Source organism: Saimiri boliviensis, chromosome 8, assembly GCF_048565385.1.
Source record: "Saimiri boliviensis isolate mSaiBol1 chromosome 8, mSaiBol1.pri, whole genome shotgun sequence".
Classification (NCBI taxonomy): Eukaryota; Metazoa; Chordata; class Mammalia; order Primates; family Cebidae; genus Saimiri; species Saimiri boliviensis.
This window is the reverse complement of record NC_133456.1, coordinates 47,449,483-47,475,969: the sequence shown is the minus strand read 5'-3', so window position 1 is coordinate 47,475,969 and position 26,487 is coordinate 47,449,483. Positions and strand designations below refer to the sequence as shown.

Genomic DNA, 26,487 nt, shown 5'->3' with positions numbered 1-26,487 from the left:
CGCCTGACACTGATGGTTACAGAGACTCAGAGTGTGGCCCTTTGTGCAGACCCCAAGGGCAAGTACGGAAAAGAAAACCTGCTCTGAACGTGGTTGTCTTGTTAGATGTATTCACATGCTAAACAATATACAAATTGGAATGTAGTTAATTCTAGCGGTGAGTAGAGGTCAGAACATTTGTTTCTTAAAACATTTGATTCTTAAAATTTGTTGCCTATATAGAGGGAGAAGCAGTACATTCTAGAGAAAAGGAATGTTTCAACACAATGTTGGAGATAGCAAACACTTTAAGATTGCCGGGAAATAATTTACGTGGGCTGAAGACTAGCATGTACAAGCAGGGGGATATTTTATATATATATTATATATATATATATATATATATATATAACATATATATAATATACAATATATATAATATATATTATATATATACACAATAGCTCATCCATTTATGTATTATTTATATATAGAGAGAGAGCGAGACATTACAGAGAGAAAACATTGTCTAATCACAGAAGATTTTATATAACATGAAAATGTATTTCAACTTTACACTCTAGGCAAAAGAAACTATGACAGACTTTTAAGCCTTGGAGCAGAAACATAGGGCATATATTCGGAGTATGATTTATACAGGGGAGTCATGGAAGACACCTTTAGGGAAGTGATCTTGTAGAAGAGAATTGCCAAAAAAGGCAAAAGCATGATGACTCCCACAGCAATTATGTATTTAAAAAAAATCATGTTTAAGATTTTCAGTCATAAGAGATGTTTTGTAGATGTTATAAATGATTGAGAGACAGAATATACAAATGGACAACGGCCAGATCATGAGGCAGTGGTATTCTGATCCCCAATTTTTGCAGCAAACAGTCCAGGAATTTAAACTGATATCACTGTAGAAATCAGCTCAAAAGGGTTCAGGGGTGGATCAATTACTGGCATCTTCCTTAATTTCAATACTTGCTTTCAATTCAACGTTAGCTGGGGAAAGTCAAATATGCTCCCTGCTATGATCAGAATGTTTGCGTCTCTCCAAAATCCGTATGTTGAAACCAGGTAGCCAATAAAATAGTAGTAAGGCAGGGAGTCTCTTGAAAAGTGATTAGATCATGAGGGCTCCTACTTCATAAACGGGATTAGTGCCCTTAGAAAAGCTGTTGAAGGGAAGGCCCTAGTCCCATCCACCCCTCTACCAAGTGGGAACACAGAAGGACCTATTTTTGAAATAGGGAGCCCTCACCGTATGTCAGATCTGCTACTGCCTTGGTCTTGGATATTTCAGTTTCCAGAATTGTGAACAATACATTTCTGTTACATATAAATCAGTCTGCTGTATTTTTTACAGCAGTCTGAACAGATAAAGATATGTCCTAAACCAATCAATAAGATGTTCCTACTTATTGGTAGCCAGGCTTTATCTTCCTTATGCCCACACCACACCCTCCAATCAGAATACCTGAGTCTTCCCAGTTCCCCTGCTTGCATTTGAGTCTCTGCCAAATTCAAGTAATGTTGTCTGACTCTGCTATAGCAAGCTCTGAATAGTTTCTGTTCTAATGGTCCTTGTTCATTTCCACAGTTTTCTTCAAAATTCCTCCAACATATGATCTGCACTGCTGTCCCTAGAGAACCCAGCCTTTGACCGTGTCTGGCTTGACCCAGAACTTCCTCTTGTGACTTCCTACTCACGGCTTGTTGAGTCCCCCACAATGAATAAGTCAGCATTCGGTCTAAACTGCTCTCTCTTTGCATTGAGTTCCTTACTACTTAGTCTCAGTTTCGGTACCTCGGTTTTTGCAATCAGTTATTATTTTTGTTTTGACTTCCTTGCTGGAACCAGATCATTCTTTGTCATTTTTAATTTTGTTCTCATGCTTATGTTTTGTGTTGTACCGTCTAAAAGCGCTGTTTGTCATGAGAAAAGGAATATCCCAGACTAAATCACAAGCATAGAGACTATAACCTATTGCTTAGGATGGCTTCACAGACTGGTGAGTTTGAAGTTTTCATTTGGACAAATTTTGCTGTGGATCATTAGTAAAGTGAGATAAAAGTTTCCTTTAATCTTGATTTTTTAATTTATTTTTTGATTTTTTTTTTGGTTTGGAAAAATTTGACTTTGATCCAGAGAGAGCATTCTCTCTGGTTTTCCACTTGCCAGGAGAGGAAAGATGTATTGATTGTAGATTGTACTTTCAGAGGCAACTGATCATCCGATTGAGTGAACAAAACACTCATTAGGTTATGAAGTCTAAATCTTCTCTTCCCCCAGAAAAAAGATACTCAGATTTTTAAATATATAGTCTTATAAACTTAGTCCTTACCTATATTCACTTCAAACATTTACCATTTCTCTGTGTTGGGGATATTTAAAATCTTCTAGCTCTTTGGAAGTTTACAATATATTTTTTGCTAACTACAGTAGTCACACTGTGCTATCAAACACTAGAACTTATCCTGTCATCGAACTGTTTATTTGTACCCATTAACCAAACCCTCTTCAATCCCCTACTCCACACTTTCCAGCCTATGGTAACTATCACTCGACTCCAGGCGTCCCCAAACTATGGCCCATGAGCCGCATGCCCTGAGGCCATTTATCCGGTCCCTCCGCCGCACTTCAGGAAGGGGCACCTCTTTCATTGGTGGTCAGTGAGAGGAGCACAGGATGTGGTGGCCCTCCAACGGTCTGAGGGACAGTGAACTGGCCCCCTGTGTAAAAAGTTTGAGGATGCCTGCTCTACTCTCTACCTCATGAAATCAACATTTTTAGCCCCAAATATGAGTGAGAACATGTTACATTTGTATTTTTCTGGCTTATTTCACTTAACATAATGACCTCCACTTTCATCCATGTTGCTGGAATGACAGCACTTCATTATTTTTTATGGCTGAACATACTCCACTGGGTATGTTTGTATATTCCATTGGGTATGTATATACCATATATTCCCTTGGGTATGTATATACCAAAGTTTCTTTATCTGTTAATCTGCTGGTGGATACTCGGGTTGATTCCGTATCTTAACTAAATTGATAGCACTGTAAAAATATGGGATTGCATGTATTTCTTTGATATACTAATTTCCTTTCCTTTGGATAATACCTAGTAGTGGAATTACTGGATCCTATGGTAGTTGTATTTTAAGATTTTTGAAAAATCTGCTGGATGTAGATGTAATCCCGGTACTTTGGAGGACAAGGTGGATGGATCATGTGAGGTTATGAAACCTCATCTCCACTATAAATACAAAAATTAGCTGGATGTAGTAACGGGCACCTGTAATCCCAGCTGCTTGGGAGGCTGAGGCAGGAGAACTGCTTGAACCCAGAAGGCAGAGGTTGCAGTGAGCTGAGACTGTGCCGCTGCACTCCAGTCTGGGCAACAACCTGAGACTCGGTCTCAAACAACAACAAAAAAGTTTTGAAAAATCTCCATGCTGTTTTCTGTAATTGCTTTATTATTTTATATTCCTACTAACAGTTTCCTTTTGACTGTATCCTGGCCATCATTTCTTATTTTTTGTCTTTTTGATAGTAATCATTCTGACTAGAGTAAGATGATATTTCACTGTAGCTTCGTTTTGTATTTCCCTGATGATTAATGATGTTGGGCATTTTTTTCATATACTTGTTGACTTTTATGTCTTCTTTTGAGAAATGTCTGTTGGGATCCTTTGCCCTAATTGGATTATTTATTTTCCGCTGTAGAGCTGTTTGAATTCTATGTATATTCTGAATATTGTTCCTTGTCAGATGAGTAGTTTAAAAATATTTTCTTCCATTATATGGAGTATCTCTTCACTCTGTTGACTGTTTCCTTACAAATCAGAAGCTTCTAATTGAATGTGGTCACATTTGTTTGTTTTTGTTTGTGCTTTCTATACCTTCGAAGTCTTAGTTATAAAATGTTCATTTAGAGCAATGTTCGGAAGCATTTAATCTATATTTCCTTCTATTAGTATTAATGTTTTGGGTCTGACATTAAAGTCTTTAATCCATTTTGTTGACTTTTATCCATGGTGAAAGACAAGAGTCTAGTTTCATTTATTGCATGCAGATATCCAGATTTCCAAGCACTGTTTATTGAAGACGTTGTTCATTCCTCAATTGTATGTTACTGCTTTTTTTTTTTTTTTTTTTGAGATGGAATCCTGCTCTGTTGCACAGGCTGAGTGCAATGATGCGACCTTGACTCACTGCAATCTCCACCTCCTGGGTTCGAGCAATTTTCCTGCTTTAGCTTCTTGAGTATCTGAGATTACAGGCACCTGCCACCATGCCCAGCTAATTTTTGTATTTTTTTAGTAGAGATGGGGTTGCACCATGTTGGTCAGGATGGTCTCAAACTCCAGACCTCAGGTGATACACCTGCCTTGGCCTCTCAAAGTGCTGAGATTACAGGACTCAGCCACTGCATCCATCACCCCACAAATGTTCTTAACACCTTTTCAAAAGCTATGTGGCTGTAAAATATAGCATGATTTCTGAGTTCTCTATTCAGTTCCATTGGCCAATGTGTTTGTTCTTATACCAATATCATGCAGGTTGGTTATAATAGCTTTGTAGTATATTTAAAAATCAGGTAGTTATTTATAACGCCTGTAGCATTGCTCCCTTTGTTCAGTAGTGCTTTATCTGGGGTTGTTAGTTGTTCCATGTAAGTTATAGGATTGTTTGTCTATGTTTATAAAGAATGTCACTAATGTTTTAATGAGGATTGCATTGAATCTGTAGAGTTTCTTGGTGTAGTTTTCACATTTTTTCTAGATATAAGATCATGTTGTCTACAAAGGGAGACAATATGACTTCTTCTTTTCTAATTTGGAAGGCTTTCATTGTTTTCTCTTGCCCAATTGTTCAGGTTAAGAATTCTACAACAATGTAGAAAACGAGTGGTGAAAGTAGGCATCTTTGTCTTGTTCCAGTTGTTAAAGGAAAGCCTTTTGGCTTTTCCACGTTAAGAATAATGTTTTTCTAGTACATTGTTGAAAAATCTCTGTTGTCCTTTTTATTTATCAAATTTTTTAGTTCAAGGATCTGTGGTGTTTTTTTCCTTTTTTTTTATGATGACTATCTCTTTGTTGAATATGACATTGAGGTCATGAACTGGATTTATGATTTGTTTGTATTGCTAATCTGTGAGCTTACTGAGCTGCTTTAATACTATTAATTTTTTCAGGCATTTTATTTATTTTTATTCTACTGGAATCTGTTGCTGGAAAATTATTGTGTTGCTTTGAAAATGTCATGTTTCCTTGCTTTTTTATATTTCTTGTGTCCTTATATTGATATTGGTGCATCTGGTATAAAAATAATTTCTTCCAATTGTATTCTTTGGTTTTCATAAGGAAAGACTTGTTCCTATAGATATAGCTATAGTATTGGCTGAGGAGGGTACATTGGTTTGATTCCAGATGGGTGCAGTAGTGTAGTCATGTATGATTTCTTCAGCTGTAATCAGTGTCAGTGTGTCTTCAAGTTCCTCAGTGGCTTAGACTGAAGTTGTTAGTGAAGTCTATAGTGAAGCTTTGCTAGAAGTGGCATCACCATGAAGATTGGTGCTCGTGCTTTAGTAGTAGCAGCAGTGGAGCAACTTTGCTGTTCCTTGGGCCACCAGATGGTGTATGCAGGCAGCAGTGGTAGCAAGTCAGGGCAGGCTGATGCTTGGGCTTCCATGTAGCTTGCTTAGTAATGGCATTAGTAGCAATGGGGCTGGTGGATGGGCAGTTCTATAAGACCTTGGGTGATACTCATGGCATTGTCAATGATAACTGTGTCAATAGGACAAAGCTTGATCCTCCTGGTGGTATGCACTAGTGCCAGTCATAGCAATGGCTACTTGGGTGGGCCAGTCTCCAGGACCCCAAGTGATGTGTACGGGTGAGGGCCAGCAGTGATGGTGGCCATATGCTCAAGAGATCTGTCCTCAGGCTGCAGAACAAAATGCATTGCTGTTGGCAGTATTTGGGCAGAATGGATTAGCCCCCAGACCCCTAGATGATGTGTGGGAGCACTGGCAGATTGCATGGGCCCCTCTTCAGATTCCTTGTAGGTGTACACAGGCATCAGTGACATGGGCAGAGTGAAATGATCCTCAGGCCCCCATGGACACATGGGCACTGGCAGGTGCAGCACCAGCTGGGATGGGCCTATTCTCAAACTCACTGATGATACACATGGGTGCATATTGTGGTGGGCAGGTGAGTCTCTAGGTCCCTGAATGGTGTGCTATCATTTCTGAATGATACTATCAGAAAACCTGACAATATCTGTGCATCAGTGGTGACAGGCTGAGCAGGTCCTTAGTTATACTTTTGTTACCTGAAACTACAGAATGATTTTTATTATGTCCACCATTCCTGTCAAGGCAAAAGTCTTGCTAAATATTTTGCTGTGTTAAAATATATGAGGACATAAAAGTAAAAACCAAACCAAAAAAGGAGGAACAAACTAACAAAAACTAACACAACTTCTGAAAAAATTGTATTAAATATTAGCAGGTACTTATTTCCCGTTTGGCAGTAAATATTGCATTATAGTTTTGAGTACTGAATGCATGCTTATTAATGGTAAGTCATCCTCCTGTTCTTAGTTTATTGATTTTTGATACCCACTCATTAGTGTTTATATCAGCAATTATCTGATGTTTCATTCATGCAGAGTATGTGTTTTTTGAATCTCGAATTCTCTATCAGTGATGCACAGATTTATTAGGGAGAGAGATTTAGTTCTCAGAATTGTACTGGTATCATCTACTGATACAAATACATTTTCCTTTTTTTTAAATGCATCATCTAGTTTGGGTTATCAGCTCTTACCCAAGGCACTGGAGAAGTAGTCTTCTAATTGCACTGGGTGATTGGCACCAAGGTTCCTAGCAGCCCGGCATACTGCTAAGTAAGTAGCATTTCTTCTTGACCACTGCTTCCTGCTTTTAGGAAGATATCATATTTTCTGTATTGTTTGTTTTACAGACTATAACATCATGGCTTACTCTCTCACTATGAATGACAAGTTTTAATTGTGAAGTTATTGGAATCATCTTTTTTGTGCATATGCCTATGAGGTTATTAAAATCTGCATGTCAGACTTTACTGCTGGCTGAACCTCATTAGTGATCATTTTGCAGGAATCACAGCTTAACATCCTTTTGTGTTACACAGTGAACATATGCAGAACTGAGGTTCATTTCTCAACAATCAGCTGCATGTTTTAATCTTCATAATCATATATAATATGCCCTTAGCCATGCATTTATTAAATATTATTCTCCCTACTTGTTGCAAAATTTTCTCTTAGGCACTGGGGAGGATATAAAATTACATTAAACACTTTGTAAAAACCTGATAATAAAATAATGAAGAATATGTGTTCAGAAATTACTGTAATTCAGGGGAGCACATGTTATTGTATAGGAGGACTATTATCACTAAGTTCTCTGAAGTTCCAGGAAAAGAGAGATCATATTTTTACCTAGCATACAAACTGGATTACACTTCAAAAGATAAGTGGGATTTTCAGGGTCATAGAGAATATTATAAGTGGAGACAATGGCATTACTTAGAGCTAGTAAGGCCCAAGAGATGTCCAGAGAGCAACAGAAGGAATTAATTTAGTTGTAGGGTAGTTTATACATAGGAGGATGACAGGAGACCGTGTTTCTAAAACAGAAAGGAAGAGGAAAAAGGAACTTCAGTGATTTACTGAGGAATTTTAACTTGTAGAGTAGGCAAAAATTAGTACAATGTGATGCTAGATTATGAAGGGCTGGCATGAGAATGAAGCAAGTGTGTCTGAATTGGGAGGTGTGATAGTTTTATGGTATTAATTTGTCTCTTATTTTGTACTTCTTACCTATCTACTAATATCATATATTTTCATGTATTATTTTGAATGTAGTCATTAGAAAACCATACCACAGAAAGGAAAAAATAGGTATGCAATATTTTGAAAAAAAAATTTGGGTTGACAGATTATATGCAAAACAAAATTTAAAAAAGAAGGTTGGGCTGGGTGCGGCGGCTCATGCCTATAAACCCAGCTCTTTGGGAGACCGAGGTGGGTGGATCACAAGGTCAGGAGATCGAGATCATCCTGGCTAACATGGTGAAACCCCATCTCTACTGAAAATACAAAAAATTAGCCAGGTGTGGTGGCAGGCACCTGTAGTCCCACCTACTTGGGAGGCTGAGGCAGGAGAATCACTCAAACCCAGGAGACGGAGGTTGCAGTGAGCTGAGATCACACCACTGCACTCCAGCCTGGGCAACACAGCGAGACTCCATCTCAAAAAAAATAAAATAAATAAAGGAAGGTTGATTTAGACTTCTACATATTTTGATCTTAGATACCTGGGAAAAAATGGCAGATATGGAAAAGTCAGATAAAGTATACTTGGAAGGAAAAAAAATTAAGACTTACTGAAACTGAATACCTTAAGACATCTACACCAATATGTGCAACTGGAATTATAATTAGAATCTAGATGGTGAGAAGGGTTATTAATAAAGACTTGGAAGTCTTCATTATATAGCTTAACATCAAATGTATGAGACTGTATTAAATTACTTAGTGACAGACATTTAAACAAATTTACTCATACATTTTCTCCCAAGCTGCAGATACAAGTCTGCACGTTGAAATAATATCTCATCCATTTGAACTACTCAAATAAGAATTTGTGATAATTTGAAAGCAGCTTTGCCATCTTTAAAAAACAGAACTTGCCAAGTAAAGCCATAGGATAATCAAATTTGTAGACTGGGGAAAGAAAGAATAAGCTACTTAGGAGATCAAATTGTTTTCAAGTATTCAAACGTGTTAAAGTTAAGCAGTCATTAAAAGACAGAATTGTGTATCTTCAATAGATTACAACCTTTCAGAGTTCAAGAACAACTTTTCTACAGATACATATCGCATACCAGTTGAAATACACTGAGTAAAATAAGCATGTTGGCTGAATAAATGATTTATTATACTATTCAAATACTCCTTCCAAAATATTCAAAAGAGCAAAAACTGTGAAGTCCATCAGATGTGAGTTGGAGCACTGGCTATGGCACTTAGCAGACGTGTGACTTTGGAAAAAAGGAACCATTAAGCACAATTATAGTAACAGCTATTTCTTCAGTTCATAAAGAGTAACAATACATGTAAAAGCTAATAAAATATGTGAAATTAAGACAAAACCCTCTATTTGATAATGCATACTGATGGAAGCTCACTGTTCCCTTCACTCTATTCTCAATTTGCTCTTAAAGAAGATGTAGGTAACTATGTATTGATTGGATTAAAATATACTGATTAAGTCATAATGCAATTTAGTGGACCTCTTACTATTCTGAAAAAGATAAGTTGGTGCCCATACCGGAATACTTTTTGGCATGTTTTTGCTTTTTAATGAGAGTCTGGAGAACAAATCGAGTTTAGAGGTATTGCTGCTTTGAGATCTGTACCTCCATAAGGTCACCTGGGATAGGGGTTAGGGGCAGCTCTAGTTCAGGTATTGGCAGAAAAACATGATTTATCTTTCCAGTTATGCTTTTTTTGAGTTGGTTTTTCACTGACTGAATCATTTTCTGGACTGGTCATTTGTGCCACTGGAATTGCAATAGTTTAGCTGAATATTCCTGTGATCTGAGGGAAGGAAGGTTTGAAACAGACTGGTGGGCCACTTTTAGTTCCAGGCCTTATGACTGCATCTAGTCTGAGCAAAAGCAGTCATTTTAATTGTTCATATAAGAGACCATGTTAGCATTTGTGGTTAGACTTCAAAGTAATATAAAATTACAAGGAGGCAGAATGGTGAAGTTACCATGATTTTACTAGGCCAGTAGTTTGAGATTTTTATCTTCCAATCTCTGTGTATTTGTATATTCCAATCTTTGTATATTTAAATGTTCTTCAGTTCCCTTTGCAATAAAGTAGTTTGTTACTTTAGGTAATGATGTATATGCAAAACCAAATATCATACCATCCACATCTAGTAGATATTCATAATTTATCTATAAAATATTTGTATCCCATAAATATTTATTGAGTATCTTCTCCTTGTAAGTCAAAATGCTAAGAATTCTGAAGAATGCCAGAAGGAATTATATATACATTACCTTTAAGAAACTTTGAGTACATATACCACATTTTCCTTATCCAGTCTATCATCGATGGGCATTTGGGTTGGTTCCAGGTCTTTGCTATTGTAAACAGTGCTGCAATGGAGAAATGACAGATACAGGTGAGGGGAAGGAAGGCAGCAAACCACACTGCCATGTGTGTACCTATGCAACAATCTTGCACGTTCTTCACATGTACCCCAAAACCTAAAATGCAATAATAAATAAATAAACTTTCAGTATGATGGGGGAGAAAAGTCATATAAATAATTCAACAAGATGAGGGAGAAAAGTATTTTAAAATTTGATAATGGCAATGACATTAACATATAGTAAGTGTGATAGTTTCTTGATATTTAACAAACAAGTTGTAAACACAAAGTTTGACATAAAGTTAGTATAAGCAAGTAGAGATACTAATCAACTGGAAATGAAGACTAGATTTGCAAGAGAGCAAAGTGTTAGAGTGGAGAAAGCTGAGAAGTATATGACATTAAAGACAGCAAACAAAACTGTCAGATTCTTGAGCATTTATTCCTTGAAAAAATATCTATTGATTCTTCAGCATTTATTCCTTTAATGTATACTTATTGAGCATCTACTATACGTTTCAGCTACTGTGAGATTCTGCAGCAAACAAGAGTCTAAAAATTTCTGTCCCCATGGAGCCTATAGTCTAATAGATGATACAAAACCAAGCAAAATTTTAAATATATATTATGTGGAGACAAGAATGTTGAAGAAAAATGAAGACATGTAAGAGGATGGAGGGCACTGAAATTGGAGATGAGAATTTCTAGTTTATACAGAAGGTTACTGAAAAAAATCCAAAGCTAGCATGACTCTGTGGGATGATGGGCAGATGACAGAGAGTTACTTTTTCTTTTTTTGCTGAACTTACGTTTCCCCCTTCCTCAATAAAACCCATTTCTTAATCCACGATCCGTGATGTAAAATCTGTTGTTCTCTGTGATATAAAAGAATACAGATTTTTTTTTAAGTCTGCAATATTCTCCTCCCTGTATCTTCAAAGTGTGATTTTGCAGGTATTCTTATAAAGCTGTATTTTCTCCACTTCTTAATTCTGAGCTTGCTTTGACAACTAGAATATGGCAAAAATGGTATTGTGCCAGCTCTGACAATAGACCTCAAAAGGCCTAGCACACTTTGGCTTATCATTTTAGTACCTTGTTTTTATGAGGCCATTCTTGAGAAGCCAACCCTGGGAGATCTAACAGTTTTACCAGAGAAACATGTACGAGCCCAGCCAAGATCAGCAAAACTGCTCAACCAAATTTAGACTTACAATTTTTTAAAATTGTGTTTTATGTCACTGATTCTGACATGGTTTATTATGCAGCAAAAAATAACCCTTACTAGGTGTACATAAAAAATATCTTTGAGCTTTTCATCAAAGCAGGGATGAAAAACAGAGCAGCAGCTGGAGAAAGATGTGGAGCCAAGAGACTATTTTTTAAATATGTATATAAGAAATTAGCAACCATAAAAAGGAACAAGATCATGTCCTTTGCACAGACATGGAAGGAACTGAAAGGCATTATTCTCAGCAAACTAGCACAGGAACAAAAAACCAAATATCGCATGTTCTCACTTATAAGTGGTAGCTGAACAATGAGAACACATGGATACGGGAAAGGGAACAACACCCACTGGGGCCTGCTGGAGGGTGGGATCCAGGAATAGAGAGCATTAGGAAAAGCAGCTAATGATGTTGGGCTTAATGTGTAGGTGATGGGTTGATAGGTGCAGAGAACTGCCATGGTACACGTTTACCTATGTAGCAAACCTGCACATCTTTCACATGTACCCTGGAACTTAAAATAAAAATAAAATAATTTTTTATATGATATTGAAAATAATAGATTAGCAAAGAGAATTACTAATATTAGAATACAGAAATATTAAAATATAAATTCCATAAGGACAGGAGTTCTATGGTTTTTTCCATGATGTATTCCCAGTATCTAGAGCAGTTTCTAGCATATAGTAAGTGCCAAATGATATTTTGTCAAATAATCAATGAATTGAAGATTCAGGAACATAGACATCATCATCTTTGAATGAACAATCCAGTAATACCTTAAATTCTACACATCAAATACCAAACTCCTATGGTTATCCACAAAATCCGCTGCTTCTTGACTTTATTCATTTGTTATACTTTCATTTATGTGTTTGTTCGAAAATATGTATTTGTTAAGTGAATTCCGTATGCCAGACACTGAGCTAAGTGCTATAAATACAGCAGTGAAAAAAAAGACAAGCTTATTCTTTTCATGGAGCTTGCTGCCTTATAGTTAGTGGAAAATAAATTTTAAAAGGAAAAGAAATATGGAAATATTTAATTAGTTTCAATTATGAGAGACAGCAGAAAGATCATAAAATGTTTTATAGGGGAATCATGTAAGGCATTATTTTTTAGTTATGCCAACTAGAAATTAATTTTTTTTCATTTTTCTCTCATCTCCTATGCTTAATCAGTGATCAATCAGTCTCTTTTGATTGGGAACTATTTATTTTATTCTCATTCTAACTGCTTTATGTCAGAAATCAGGCCTTCAATATGTATTTTTTGAACCATTTCAAAATCCTTCCAATAGTCTTTTTCCACCTAAATTTTTCTTTTCTTTTTTTTTTTTTTTTTTTTTTGTCAAGTGTCTCCTGTGTCAAAAAACAAAAAAATACAAACTTTATATGGTTAAGCTGGGGCTCCAAAGTGTCTTTAAATTTTTTTTTTCCTTAAGCGCTTCTCTTTAATCTCTAGCTTAAGATGATTTAGAAACTCGTATTTTAACTCAGCCTTTCATACTTGAGCTTAAATTAATATTGAACATTCACTATTTAGCAAATAATAATAAGTACTTTTGCTCAGCACAATTTCCTCATTCTAAAACTGCTTAACCTTTTAACTCTACGATCTCCTTGATGTCCAAGTTGATGTGATTATTTGGAATTGATAAGTGTTTCCTTTGAACTTATTTTTAAGACTTAACTATAAAATATACTTTACTTTGCATTTTAAGATTTGCAAACGCATTCAACCACTATATTTATGAATCATTAACTGATACATAGTAATTGTATATATTTCTGGGGTATATGTGATATTTCAGTACATATGTACAATGTTTAATAATCAAATCGTAGTAACGAATATCCATGACCCAAAACATTTTTCATTTCTTTGTATTGGGAACATTCAAATCCTCTTTTCTAGCTATGTTGAAACATACAACACATTATAGTTAACTGCAGTCACCCAATGGTGCTGTGGAACTCCAGCCCTATCCCTTTTTCCCTCTACCCTTCCAAGCCTCTATAACTACTATTCTACTCCCTATGAGTAGTACTATTCTATTTCTATGAGATCAACTTTTTTTTAAATTTTTCTTTTTTTTTTTTTTTTTTGAGACGGAGTTTCGCTCTTGTTACCCAGGCTGGACACTATCTCGGCTCACTGCAACCTCCGCCTCCTGGATTCAAGCAATTCTCCTGCCTCAGCCTCCTGAGTAGCTGGGATTACAGGCACGCGCCACCATACCCAGCTAATTTTTTGTATTTTTAGTAGAGATGGGGTTCCACCATGTTGACCAGGATGGTCTCGATCTCTTGACTTCGTGATCCACCCGCCTCGGCCTCCCAAAGTGCTGGGATTACAGGCTTGAGCCACCGCGCCCGGCCGAGATCAACTTTTTAATCTACCAGATTATGAGTGAAACCATGTGGTATTTCTGTTTCTGTTTTTTTTTTTTTTTTTTTTTTTTACAGAAAATTTAGCCATGCCATTTTGAGGTACTTATTGGCAAAAACGACAACTTAATTATATTTGAAAATACCTATCCTGGTCCCTTCCAATTTATTGCTTTTTAAATGAAAATTTATAACAGCTAGCACTCAATTGTTCCTAGAAGTTTCAAGTATGTATTAATAATAATGTAATGTAAAATATTAAGAAATTCCGACTTAATAAGGTGAAGAGAACCAAGTTAAGCAGTCTACAAAGAGGAGAGTAGTTTAGGTGATGCTTCAGTCATCAGGACAGTGAAGTATGAGTGTGGTGAATGAAGAACATCAGTATTATTTTAAACAAGGTATCAATTATAATAATATTCCCAAGGCTTTTCTTACTGTTGACAAAGCATAATTCATCTCATTTAAGCATACACTCACTTCGACAAATACTATTTTTCCACATTTTTGAAAATTTCAGCAGTAATTATATCTTAGATAAAATGAGACTACAGATCTCATCATAACAGAAAAGAAAAAATGAGAAATCCAAGTCATTTTCTCCAGCAAAAGACAAGTGGAAACAAATAATAATCCTCAAAAAGCAAGATACTTTAGATTAGCACAGGCTACTCATTCTCTGTTGTAGGCATGATTGTAATTTACAGACTCTGACATCAGCTCACTTAATATGCAAAGATTATCATTTTGTCCAATTAGTATTGCTTTTACATCAAAGGCTGTTTCTGCACCTGCAAAGGGACAGCTGAATGTGGCTAAAAAGAACACTGTACGGAGATGACTTTGTATTCTGTTTTAAATTCCAGACTCTTAATGCTGAGTGCTTCCATACAATCTTGCCACATTTCTCTGAAGAGTCTTTTAACAATGCATCTCCTCACCTAAAATTTTAGTGTTTCCAGGATTAACCCTGGTGTGTTTTCTCTTCTCTACTTATGCCTGGCCTTTTATTATGCTATTTCGTTTTTTGCCTTTAAATATCCTCTATTTCTGATGGTGTACATATTTTCATATCCAATCCAAATGTCTCCTGACTACCAAATTACATACATGTGCTTTGACTATTTAACATTGTGATCTGTATGTCTGTTAAATATTTCACATCCAACATGTCCAAACATGTCTTCCAAGACCCACTTTTATCATAATCATCCTTGTACTATAAAGTAAACATACCATCCTTCCAGCTCACCTGATACAAAATCCTTCTTCGTATTTTGTATTACATCCTACATCCTACAGCAAATCTGTTGGCTGTCCTTTCAAAATATATCCATAAACTGTCCTGCATCACTGGCATTGCTGCCATCATGGTTGTAGCCAGTATCTGTTTTTTACTAAAATTATTCCAAATCCTCACAACTGTTCGACATAGTTATGAATTTTATAACTGCGTACCTCAGTCCTCTGCGAATAGTCTAGACTGTTCAGACATTTCTCCTTCACAGCTTTGTCAACAGAGGATGTTGGAGGATCCTGTAGGAAGGAGGAGACTTCCTTTCTTGATCCCCATATACTGTTTTCTTGCTTTTTCTTATTTCTGTTTCATACTCTGACAGTGGAGTGGGGTGTGAGGAGGTCTAGTGTTAGTCTTTCAGCTATGTACCCGAATGCTGGGTGACCTCATAGTCATAGCCTGGGCCTGGTGACCACTTCATTGTTGCTCTTCTAACACGCACACTGCATGTTTCAGGCCTTACACTTGCAGCTACCTGACGCTCTTTGCTTATTTCCCATCATCAACCTTGCTCCCTTGTCTCTTAGGTTTTTTCCTGCTTGCTCAGTGACTACAAAGCAGCCCTGGTGCTGACGACCCACATAACTTTTTGTCTGTTTAGTGAGCTGCAACCACACCTTTTCCTATGAGGTTTCAACCGCATTTGAAAGGGAGCTCCTCTTTCAAGTGTGCCCTTCCTTAGGTCTGCCCCTTAGCCTTACCCTTTAGGGTTTTCTTTACCTGTGTTCACTCTCCTATCATTGATTCAGAGGTAATAATTCCTTATAGTAAATGTCCATGATTCAAATTGCTATGTACTTTCTGTCTCCTCACTGGAATCAGACTGATGCTCTCACTACTTCTGCTGATTATTTCCCACAGTCTTTGCACGACACAGCAGCCAGAGGGATTCAGTTAAAGTTCTGACTTCAGCTTAGGCCACTCCTCGGATAGAAGTCCTCCAACAGGATCTTACTTCTCTCGAAGTAAAAGCCAAAAAGGCATTTATTATTTGGTCACACACTAACCATGTGACACTATACTGTACCTTTGTTCTGTCTAGTCCACCAGCTTCCTTGACCTTCCTCGAAAACAACATATCAAGATGAAGTCTTCTCAAGGCCACTGACTTTTCTATTTGCTTGTCTTTGAACACCTTTTATCCAGATGTTCACATGTCTCAGTACACAGTAACTGCTATTTTATGCAGAGTTAGTTGTTCATACACAGTTGTTTCCTTTAGTTTTCTTCTCAGTACCTTATCTGGGGGGTCTTTTCTTGGACACTCTATATAAAATAGCAGTTACTACGTTCCCTCCATCCTACACCATCCCAGCACTCCTGATCTCTCTAAACTGCTCTATTTTCTCTGTGGTTCTTCACCCTACATTGTTTTTAAATATAAATTATTATTCTTTTATTGACAGTCTTCAACTACAACGCAAATTAGAAATTTTGATTTCTCTTATATGTAATATGTTTTCAGGACCTATGTAGGTACCCAATACATATTTTTTTGATTGAGTAAATTTATTTTGGAGATTATTATTTTTTGCACAATTTCAGAAGAATAGAGACATAAACCCTCATTTTTGCTCTTACCGTGATAGGATCTGACTTGTTTTTAGTCAAACACAATATCCTACGATATGCTTCTCTCCAGCATCAAGCATGGTGGAGCTACTGATGTTTTAAAACAATTTTCTGTTAAATTCACTTGAAATTGGTATGAAATCATAGCCTTAGAAACTTATCCTTCACATAACTCTATTTTCAAATAGGCTGCGTCAGATACTGACCCTTTGTCTAATAGGTTTGCAATACCTCTTTTTATTTCCATTAAAGTGGTGGTTTGTGATGTATTTCTGTGAAAAACCTTTAGGTAATGCTTATGCTTTAACAATCTCCTAAGTAATATTTAGGTTACAGGAATAAACCAATGTTAAGTCCATGTGATTTATGGTCCATCTGCTCATGTTCATGAATTCTTATGTTCTGAACTTAACGCTTGGTAATTTGCTGTTTTTTTCAAGTTTATAAATGAAGTCATAATTTCTCTTTCCAAAGTTAAAAGGAAGGATAAGGAGAATTATGTTAGTAGCAGGAATGTGGGTACACACACACACACACACACGTGTACACACTTACATACACATTCCTGCTACTAACATAATGCATATATACATAGTACATATATATCTGTACATTTTTAGCTATGTTTGTCTTCTTAAAAATAAACTATATGGCTTCTCCAGAGAGAATAGTTTTCTGCCATAAGATACGCAACACATTAGAAATGAGTTTTTTGTTTCATTGTTAAGAAATAGTTCTAAGATGTCTGAATGACCTGACTCCAAAGATTATTGTTCCTACTGGTGACTCCGTTTCAATCAGATTAGGATATAGAAAGGGTGCTGCAGACAGAGATAACTGGACAAAGGGGGAGCAGTAGTTCTGCGTAATAGAAGAACTAAAATACAAGCTGAATGTTTCTTTAAGCAATAATTGTTTTTTATATTCCAGAATCAAATAGTTTGGATAATTCCAGGCACCAAAGAAATAGCGGCTTGACTAATAATTCAGGGAAAACCCTCCATTTGAGGGAATCAGCAATAGTCATTACCCTTGAGGGCAACTCTGGTTATTCTAGGTTATATGGGGTTTTGACACTGCAAGTAACAAGATGGACAATTTTTGAAAATATGCCAATATAAAAATCTATTTGGTAGCGAGCTATATTAGAGATAGAGCTGTTTGAAATGTTGTACAGTCCTGTCGTGGCAAAAAATAGATCATTCCAACATTCACCTTAAAATAAGATGCTTCTATGGCATATGTCAGGTGGGAAAAATTCAGGTAAACATAATTGGGAATGAAAAAAATTGGAATGGCATAGCTTTAATTGACTGGGGTTCTGAAAGTCAGACTCTACAAAATGAGTCTTTTTTGCTTCCAAATTCATTTTATTTATATGGATAAATATATCATTTTTGTGACACATTCGTCAGCAAATGATAACTGTATGCATTTTGATTATTAAATCTAACAAGTTCTGTATATGTGGGGTAAAATACAAAATTAATTTATAGCTATTCAGAAAGTTCAGAACTGATGCATGCTCGATGTTAACCAAAATTATAGGGAAGAAATTGTCTAATTTGTAACTGAAGTAGCATACAATGCTTGGTGAGACTGAAGGGCATTCAATAGCATTTCAGGACAGGTTGATTGGCACTAAGAATTATTGCAAGTACATAAATGATAACAAACTTCCTTGATGAAATAAGCAGATGATATATAGTGTCTAACAAGACAATAGTACACTTAATTGGATAATGTACTGTTTCCTGTTGTAAATTAGGTGACCAGGCACAAAAGTGTTACTATCATGTACATCAAAATTGAACTTCATCTAAAAATTGTTAAGTGGATTAATGCTGGATTAAAAATAAAGAGAAGCATGTGTTCAAAACAGCTCTATAAAAGGGTTAGGGAAAATGTTATGATTATTGGTGAGTCATTCTACCAAGTTAAGAATTTAAAAAATGGCCTTCTTTGAGAAACACTATTCTACTACTTCTTGAAATTAACTAGTCCCTACATCATTAGCATTTGAAGGAATATACAGAACTCTGTATTTTATAATAAAACACTACTGATGTATTTATAATGGAAGATTGAAAAATGTTTAGCCCAATTTATCTGTCTCTTCTCCCCATTCCTGCATTTATGCCCTTTCCACGTCCCATTCAGGGTTGTGGCCTATAGATTTTAGCTTGGCCATCTCACTTGCTTTGGACAATGGGAGAAACTGTGCCAGTTCTAAGCCTAAGCTTTAAGAAGCCTCATGTGTGTGTTCGTCCTCTTGCATGTCTGTTATAAACATGAGAAAATTTGCTCATGAAAGGTAAATTTTATAGAAAGCTATGTTACTAAAAGTAACAAATATTACTGGATTTCTTTTAACAGGTATTTTAAGGATCTTTCATTTATTTTTTAGTGTGAAGGGAAAAAAGAGCTATTTTACTCTGCTCAACCTCTTTCGAAACAATTTGTGTCTTATATTCATTCCCTGGATAATGGCTGCCCCATGAATTGAGGCCCCTGAATGAACACACATGCAGCAGTGACACCCCCTAGCTAAGGCACAGACCTGTAGTCATAAGAACAGCCACCCAGCTGGTCCAGCTGCTGCAACCCCAAACACAATTACCCAAGCACTCCCGGTCTACATCAGCAGAACTGTTCCAACAGATACACGAGCTCATGAAAATAAGCGATAATTATTTTAAAATGCTGAGTTTTGGGGAGATTGGTTACATAATTTTATTACGGAGACAACTGATTGATATATATTTATCTGATATCACACATAAGTTTTAATAAGGTGTCTATTATGACAATGCTAAGCACCAAACCAAGACCTCTCTTTTAACCCCATACACACACCAAATCTCAGAGACTTAGAAGAGTAAATTCCTCCTTTCCTCGCTCAAGGGTATTTGGGATAGCTAGTGGCTTTTCTTGAGACTATACATGAGCTTCACACTACTTCAACCTGACTGGAAGTCTGAGAACAGAACACGCTCTTTTTATGACACATAGCAAAAGGATAAGAAGAATGCCAAACATGAAAGCAAGTTAATGCATCTCTCATATCATATTTGCTTACATTCTATTGCAAAGCAATTCATGTGGCCATTCTCAAAGGAGAGAGGGTACCAGGAGGAGAGACTGTTGTAAGAGAGGAGGAGGAGGAGGAGAGAAGTAAATATTTTCTGAACAATTATTAAACCTATCACATCACACATTATTTGTATTAATCTCAGTCTTCTGTGTTGAGGATAAAGACCAATGAAGACAGGATATAAAACAGGATAAAATCTAAAACACTAGATGATAAGCATAAAAGGGTTACTGTAATCAATAATAATTATACATTAAAAAATAACTAAAAGAGAATAGATTGTAACAAAAAACATAAAAGCTTTCAGAGATTGGATACCTTATTTTCCATGATACAATTATTACTCATTGCATGCCTATATCCTAATATCTTAAGTACCTCATAAATATATACACATAGAGTTGTAGTCACGGCAAGGCACCAAGATGTAACAGTCTCTTGTCTGAGATAACGTCTGGAGTTCTTTGTCTGACCTCCAAGAAGATTAAGGAGAGTGGACACAAAGGTGAGGTTAGAGGAAAGGTTTAATAAGTGAAGGAAGAAAGCTCTCTGCCAGAGAGAGGGGGACCAGAACAGAGCGCCTCCTATGAGGCTGGGGTCCAGGGTTTTTATGAACTGGTAAGGGGAAGAAATATGCTTAGTTCGTGAGCTGTCTTGGAAAATGGTGCGACACAGCTTGGCTCTGGGCCTTGACCCAGGACCAATCAGGAGCTGAAATAATGATTCGTAGATGCTGCTTAGCTTGGCCCAGGACCTTAGGCTGGGGCCAATCAGAGGGTGAAGTTATGATTCAGAGAAGCTGGACTTACAGTCCAAATAAAGAAAAGTAGAGTTCCCACCAGAACCCACGTGAGCCCACTGTGCCTACGCCCACACAAAGAGAAGAAACTTTTCCTGGGAGTCCACTGACTCTACAAAGGACAAAGGCCAGGCCTTTGTTTCTTTATCTGAGTGAGCTGGAGGTTTGTGCAAATTTTTATTCAAGGCCAGAGGTTTTTCTATTTGTGCAGCTGTGGGCATGTCTCCAGGCATAACGCCTTGTGCTAGTTTTCCCTTATCTGAGCCTGCATCTTGAATTTTTTTCCAGGCTGCCTTTTATGCTATGTAGGGATGAGGTACTGACCCATGGGCTGGGGGCTCTTGGGGGACCCTTCTCTTGTTATCTACCTAAGGCATACTAACTATGTGCCCACAGTAATTAAAAATAAATAAATTTAAACATTAAATAAACACAAAAATATGTAAGGAGCTTGAACAACTCAAGGGAAAAAGAAAACAGAAAAACAAACTAATAATTCAATTAAAACTAGGCAAAAAAAATTTGAATAGACATTTCTCAAAAGAAGACATACAAATAGCCAAAGGGTATATAGAAAAAAATGCCCAACATACTTAATCATTGGAGAAATGCAAATAAAAACCACAATGAAATATTTTACCCCAGTTAAAATTGCTTCTATCAATAACAGACAATAACAGATGCTGGCGAGGATGTGGAGAAAGGGGAAGGCTCATACATTTTTGATGAGAGTATAAATTAGTATAGTCACTGTGGAAAACTATATGAAAATTTCTCAAAAAAACTAAAAATATAACTACCTCATGATACAGCAATTTCCTATTGGATATATATCCCAGAAATGGAAATCAAAAATATTAAAGAGCTAACTGATGCCTATGTTTATTACAGCACTATGAACATAGCCAAAACATGAAATCAACCTCTCAATTATCTATTGATGTGCCCATCAATAGACAAATGAGCACAGAAAATGTGATATGCATACAAAATAGAATGGTATTTGGTCATTTGCAGCAACATGGATAGAGTTGGAGGTCATTGCGTTAAGTAAAATAAACCAAGCACAGAAAGATCATTAATCACATTAATCACTCATAGATGAGAGCTTGAAATGTGAAACTTACAAAAATTTTAAGTCAACTGGTGATTACCAGATGCCATGAAAGGTAAGGAGGAGAAGGGATTGAAGATGGGTTGATTAATGAGCATAAACAGTTTGATAAAAGAAATAATACCTAGTTTTATATCAGTAAAGTATAGTTTCCAATAATCTAGTGTACGTTTTAAAATAGCTAGAAGAGAATAATTCAAACGTTTCTAGCATAAAGACAAATTTGTAAGGCGATCCATATCCCAATTATACTAATTTAATCTTTACAAATTATATGAATGTGTTAAATTATTTCATGTACCTCCAAAATATGAACCTCCATTATGTATCAATAATATTAAAGAAGAAAGAAAAATTCCATAAATTGTCTTCCATATTAAGACACATGTTTTTCTAATTATAGACCTAGTGTTAAACAGTCTCATCCTGTTTTCTTGTCTTTATCCCTCTTTGTAACATCTCTTTAATGCTGAAACAAAACCACCTCATTCTGATTTTAGCATATATCATTCTGGAATCCTAAATGTATATGCCTACCAGACTTTGTGGACTGAAGACACAAGAACTGTATTGCTCATCTTTGCACCCCCTAACCCCTCCCCAGCAACGTCTGGCTCACTCTCTGACTCCCTGTAAGTGCTCCCTGATTGCTTGTTGGAAACCACTTACATGTGAGGACTCCAAAGAACACAGAGAGTGCTTACTCATGTCTTACAGGCTCTCCCTTCTTAAAGTTCAAGAAACTACATTACTACAACTATTTCTGATAATAATTAAAGAGTGAAATGATCAATTTTAATCAAATGCCACCTATTGTACCTGGATATAATTATTTTAAATATTTTTAGATTATATAATTATATGATAATCATTTAATGTAGTCATTTTCATAATTATCAACCCAACTAACTAAAATTACGTATCATTGAAATGCAGTGAGACTTTTCTTTTCCACATTACATCTACCGTCATTCCTGAATAAGAATCCCTCCGTTTTGGGACTCTTTTGTCTTTGTCTTGTCCATCGCCCCCACCTGCCTTTTCCCGAGGTTTTCTCTTTACCTACTCCACTATTTTACATATTAAAATTTTCTTTCTTCCAAGTTATTTTTGCATTTTGTGCCCAATATCATATTCTATTGCCAACTTCTGTCAAAGAGTATCCCTCAAAGTTCACTATTTTTATTTTAAGATTAAGTATGGCTCTACCCACCATTTTAAATACTATGTGACTACAGCGGGCTTTTTTATGTTGGATTTCCTGAGTACCTCTCAAAAATAACAAAAATTCTAATTTTTTACTTATTGGTTTCGACCTAAGATTATAACTTAATCTCTCCTTCTGACTTTCTGACATAAAGCTACGGTTCTAAATTTTTTCATTCACAACTTCTTTGAAAATTAAGTATAGCATACTAATTTTTCTTAGCTTCTTATTTAATTTTTCTCAACTTCTTACATCACTGTTTACTTTTGAATTCGTGTTTTGGTGCCACAAAGTTCTGACATCAAGTGTAAAAACATATTTTCATCTTAATTATACCCAAGCATTTCTCTTTCTCCCTTATTTTTGTAGTTTTAAATATGACGTTAGGTAAAACATATTAGATATTCTTTAAAAAAATTAAAATATAAATTGTCTTCTTAAATGTCACCCCTTCTTATATGACATGTAGGCATTACTTATTTTTCAATTCCTCATGAGGCTTTAAATTAACCAAATGATTGCATAATTTTTCCTGTAGTCTTACTACACTTTCACATGTTTTAGTCTGCTGTAAAGAAATACCTGCACCTGGAAAATATATAAAGCAGAAACTGATTTTGAAACATAAGCAATGGAGAAAGGGCTCCCTGTTAAATAAATGGTGCTGAGATAACTGACTAGCTATATGCAGAAGAATGAAACTGGATCTCTACCTATCACAATACAAAAACTAACCTAAGATAGATTAAAGGCTTAAATGTAAGACCTCAAACTAAAAAATCCTGGAAGAAAACTTAGCATATATCATTCTGCACATCAGCCTTAGCAAAGAACTTAGGACTAAGTCCTCAAAAGCGACTGCAACCAAAACAAAAATTGACAAGTGGGATTTAATTGAACTAAAGAGCCTCTGCACTGCAAAAGAAACTAGCAACACCGTAAACTCACACCCCACAGCTTGGAAGAAAAGATTTGTAAACTATGCATCCCTCAAGGTCTAATATCCAAAATCTATCAGGAACCTCAACAATTCAAAGAACAAAAAACAAATAGTCCCACTAAAAAGTAGGCAAAGGACATGAATAAACACTTCAGAAAATAAAACATACAGGCAACCAACAAATATGCAAAAAACGTTTAACATCCCTCTTAATCAGAGAAATGCAAATCAAAACAACACTGAGATGCCATCTCACACCAGTCATAATGGCTATTACTAAAAGTCAAAAAACAGTTGCTGGTGATGCTGTGGAGAAAAGGGAATGCTTATACTCCATTGGCGGGAATGTAAATTAGTTCAGCCACCATGGAGAGCTGTTTGGAGATTTCTCAAAGAATTAAAAATAGAATTAGTATTCAACCCAGAAATGTTATTACTTGGTATAAATCCATAGGAAAATAAATAAATCATTCTATCAAAAAGATACATGCATTTATGTGTTCATTGCAGCACTAGTCACAATAGCAAAGACATGGAATCAACCCAGGTGCCCATCAATGATGAACTGAATGAAGAAAATATGATAGATATACACCACGGACTACTACACAGGCTTAACAAGAAGTGAAATTATGTCTTTTGCAGAAACGTAAATGCAGCTAGAAACCATTATCCTAAGTGAATTAATGCAGGAACAGAAAACCAAATAATGTATGTTCTCACTGGTAAGAGGGTGCTAAACATTGGCTACGCACGGACATTAAGATGAGGACAGTAGACACTGGAAACGACAGGATGGGTGACACGGTTTGGATTTGTGTCCCCATCCAAATCTCATGTCCGTTGTAATCCCCAATGTTGGAAGAAAGCCTGGTGGCAGATGAGTGAATCATGTGGGCAAATGTCCTTCTTGCTATGCTCATGACAGTGAGTTTTCACCAGATTGGTCACTGCCCCTTCTCTCTCTTCCTCCTGCTCCATCATGTAAGACTTGACTGCGTCTCTTTTGCCTTCTGCCATGATTAAAATTTTCCTGAGGCCTTCCCTGCCATGCTTCCTATACAGACTGTGGAACCATAAGACAATTAAACCTCTTTCTTTATAACTTACCCAGTTTCAGGTAGTTCTTTATAGCAGTACACAAACAGATTAATACATGGGGGAGGCACAGAGTGGGTCAAGGGTTGAAAAACTACCTACTAGGTTTTATGCTTACTACCTGGGTGGCAGGTCCAATCATATGTCAAACTTCAGCATCACACAATATACTCATGTAACAAACCTTCTGAATCTAAAATAGAAATAAACATACTTTTTTTCTGATAAAAAAATAAATTTTCAGTTCTGGAGGCTGGAAGTCTAAGACTGAGGCACCAGCCACTTTGGTGTCTGGTGAGATGAAAACCTGGTCTTGTCTTTTCAAGGTGATCTTCATTGCACCCCGTCCCCACACCCACACTGCATCTCTTGGGGGATAAATGCTGGGTCTGCACATGCAGGTAGAAACAGCCTTAAAAGCTCCTTTGATTTCTTTCAAAAGGGTGCTAATCCCATTTATGTGGTTTAATCACCTTATAAAAACCCCCATCTTATAAAAACCTCACCTTAACATTACAATATTGAGTCTCAGGTTCCAACATTTTGCAGTTTGCTGGTACATACATATTCCAACCATTGCAGACCACTCTTCTGAGCAGACACTCTCCCTGGTAAAAATCATACTCTCTACATAAAACAACGGAATTCTAGTCTTCCTCATCTTCTCCTTTCTCAGGAAAATTTGGCATCATTATCAATATTCTGGTCCTCTCACCTACTTAAAATCGTTTTCTCTCTCTCAGATTTTTCTCTTCCTTCATCATTTATAAAATGTGAACATCTCTCCCAGTTAGTTTCCTGCCCTCTTTTCATCTTGTTTTCCTTACGACTTTGAAAAATTTGTGTGCTCCCATCAACATATACATGCTTAGTTAATAACTTTAAAGATCATATACTTTTTCCTGTCTCTAGTGTCACATCTCTAATATTAATCTCGTATACTGGTAGTCTCAAACTTTTTGGGCACCAGGAACTAGTTTATGGAAGATAATTTTTCCATGGATGGGTCTGGAAGGTTGGCCTCATCATGGTTCAAACATATTACATTTATCATTAGATTCTCATAAGGAGCATGCAGCCTAGATCCCTTGCATGTGTAGTTCACAATAGGGTTTGTGCTCTCCTGCTGTGGGGCCCAATTTCTAACAAGCCATGGACTGGTATCAATCCACTACCCGGGCGTTGAGGCCCTTTGCTGTAGACTGCTTCTGCAACGTGTACTGTCCTGTTTTACCTCAAAGTCTTTCCTAGGGTTCCCGCAGATTAAGCTGTACCAGTGAATTTGCTCATTTCCATTAATGAGAGCCCTACTGCTTCTCTACACATTTAGGCTCAAGGCTTCAGTTATGATAGCTGATGTTTATTCAGCCCATCTTGTGTTGGACAGTCTAACCATCCTTCCTTTACATAATCTGTAACATGCAGCTCCTCTGAGGACCTGTGGACTTTCCCTTAAGTCTGTCTAAATTTTCTACAAAAATATACTCAGTTCAGATCTATGTTTTACCTTAACTATTTATGAAAGTGTTTCACT

At 36.4% G+C, this 26,487-nt stretch overlaps 1 long non-coding RNA gene across 1 annotated transcript in view; it reads right to left on the bottom strand.

Moving 5' to 3' along the window:
* Window positions 1–449: 449 nt before the first annotated feature.
* Window positions 450–26,487, bottom strand: part of LOC141585374 (uncharacterized) — a 363,384-nt gene continuing 337,346 nt past the window's right edge. Inside the window, exon 6 of the long non-coding RNA XR_012518794.1 lies at window positions 450–10,217. This is a non-coding gene — a long non-coding RNA (uncharacterized LOC141585374). The remainder of the gene's footprint in view (window positions 10,218–26,487) is intronic.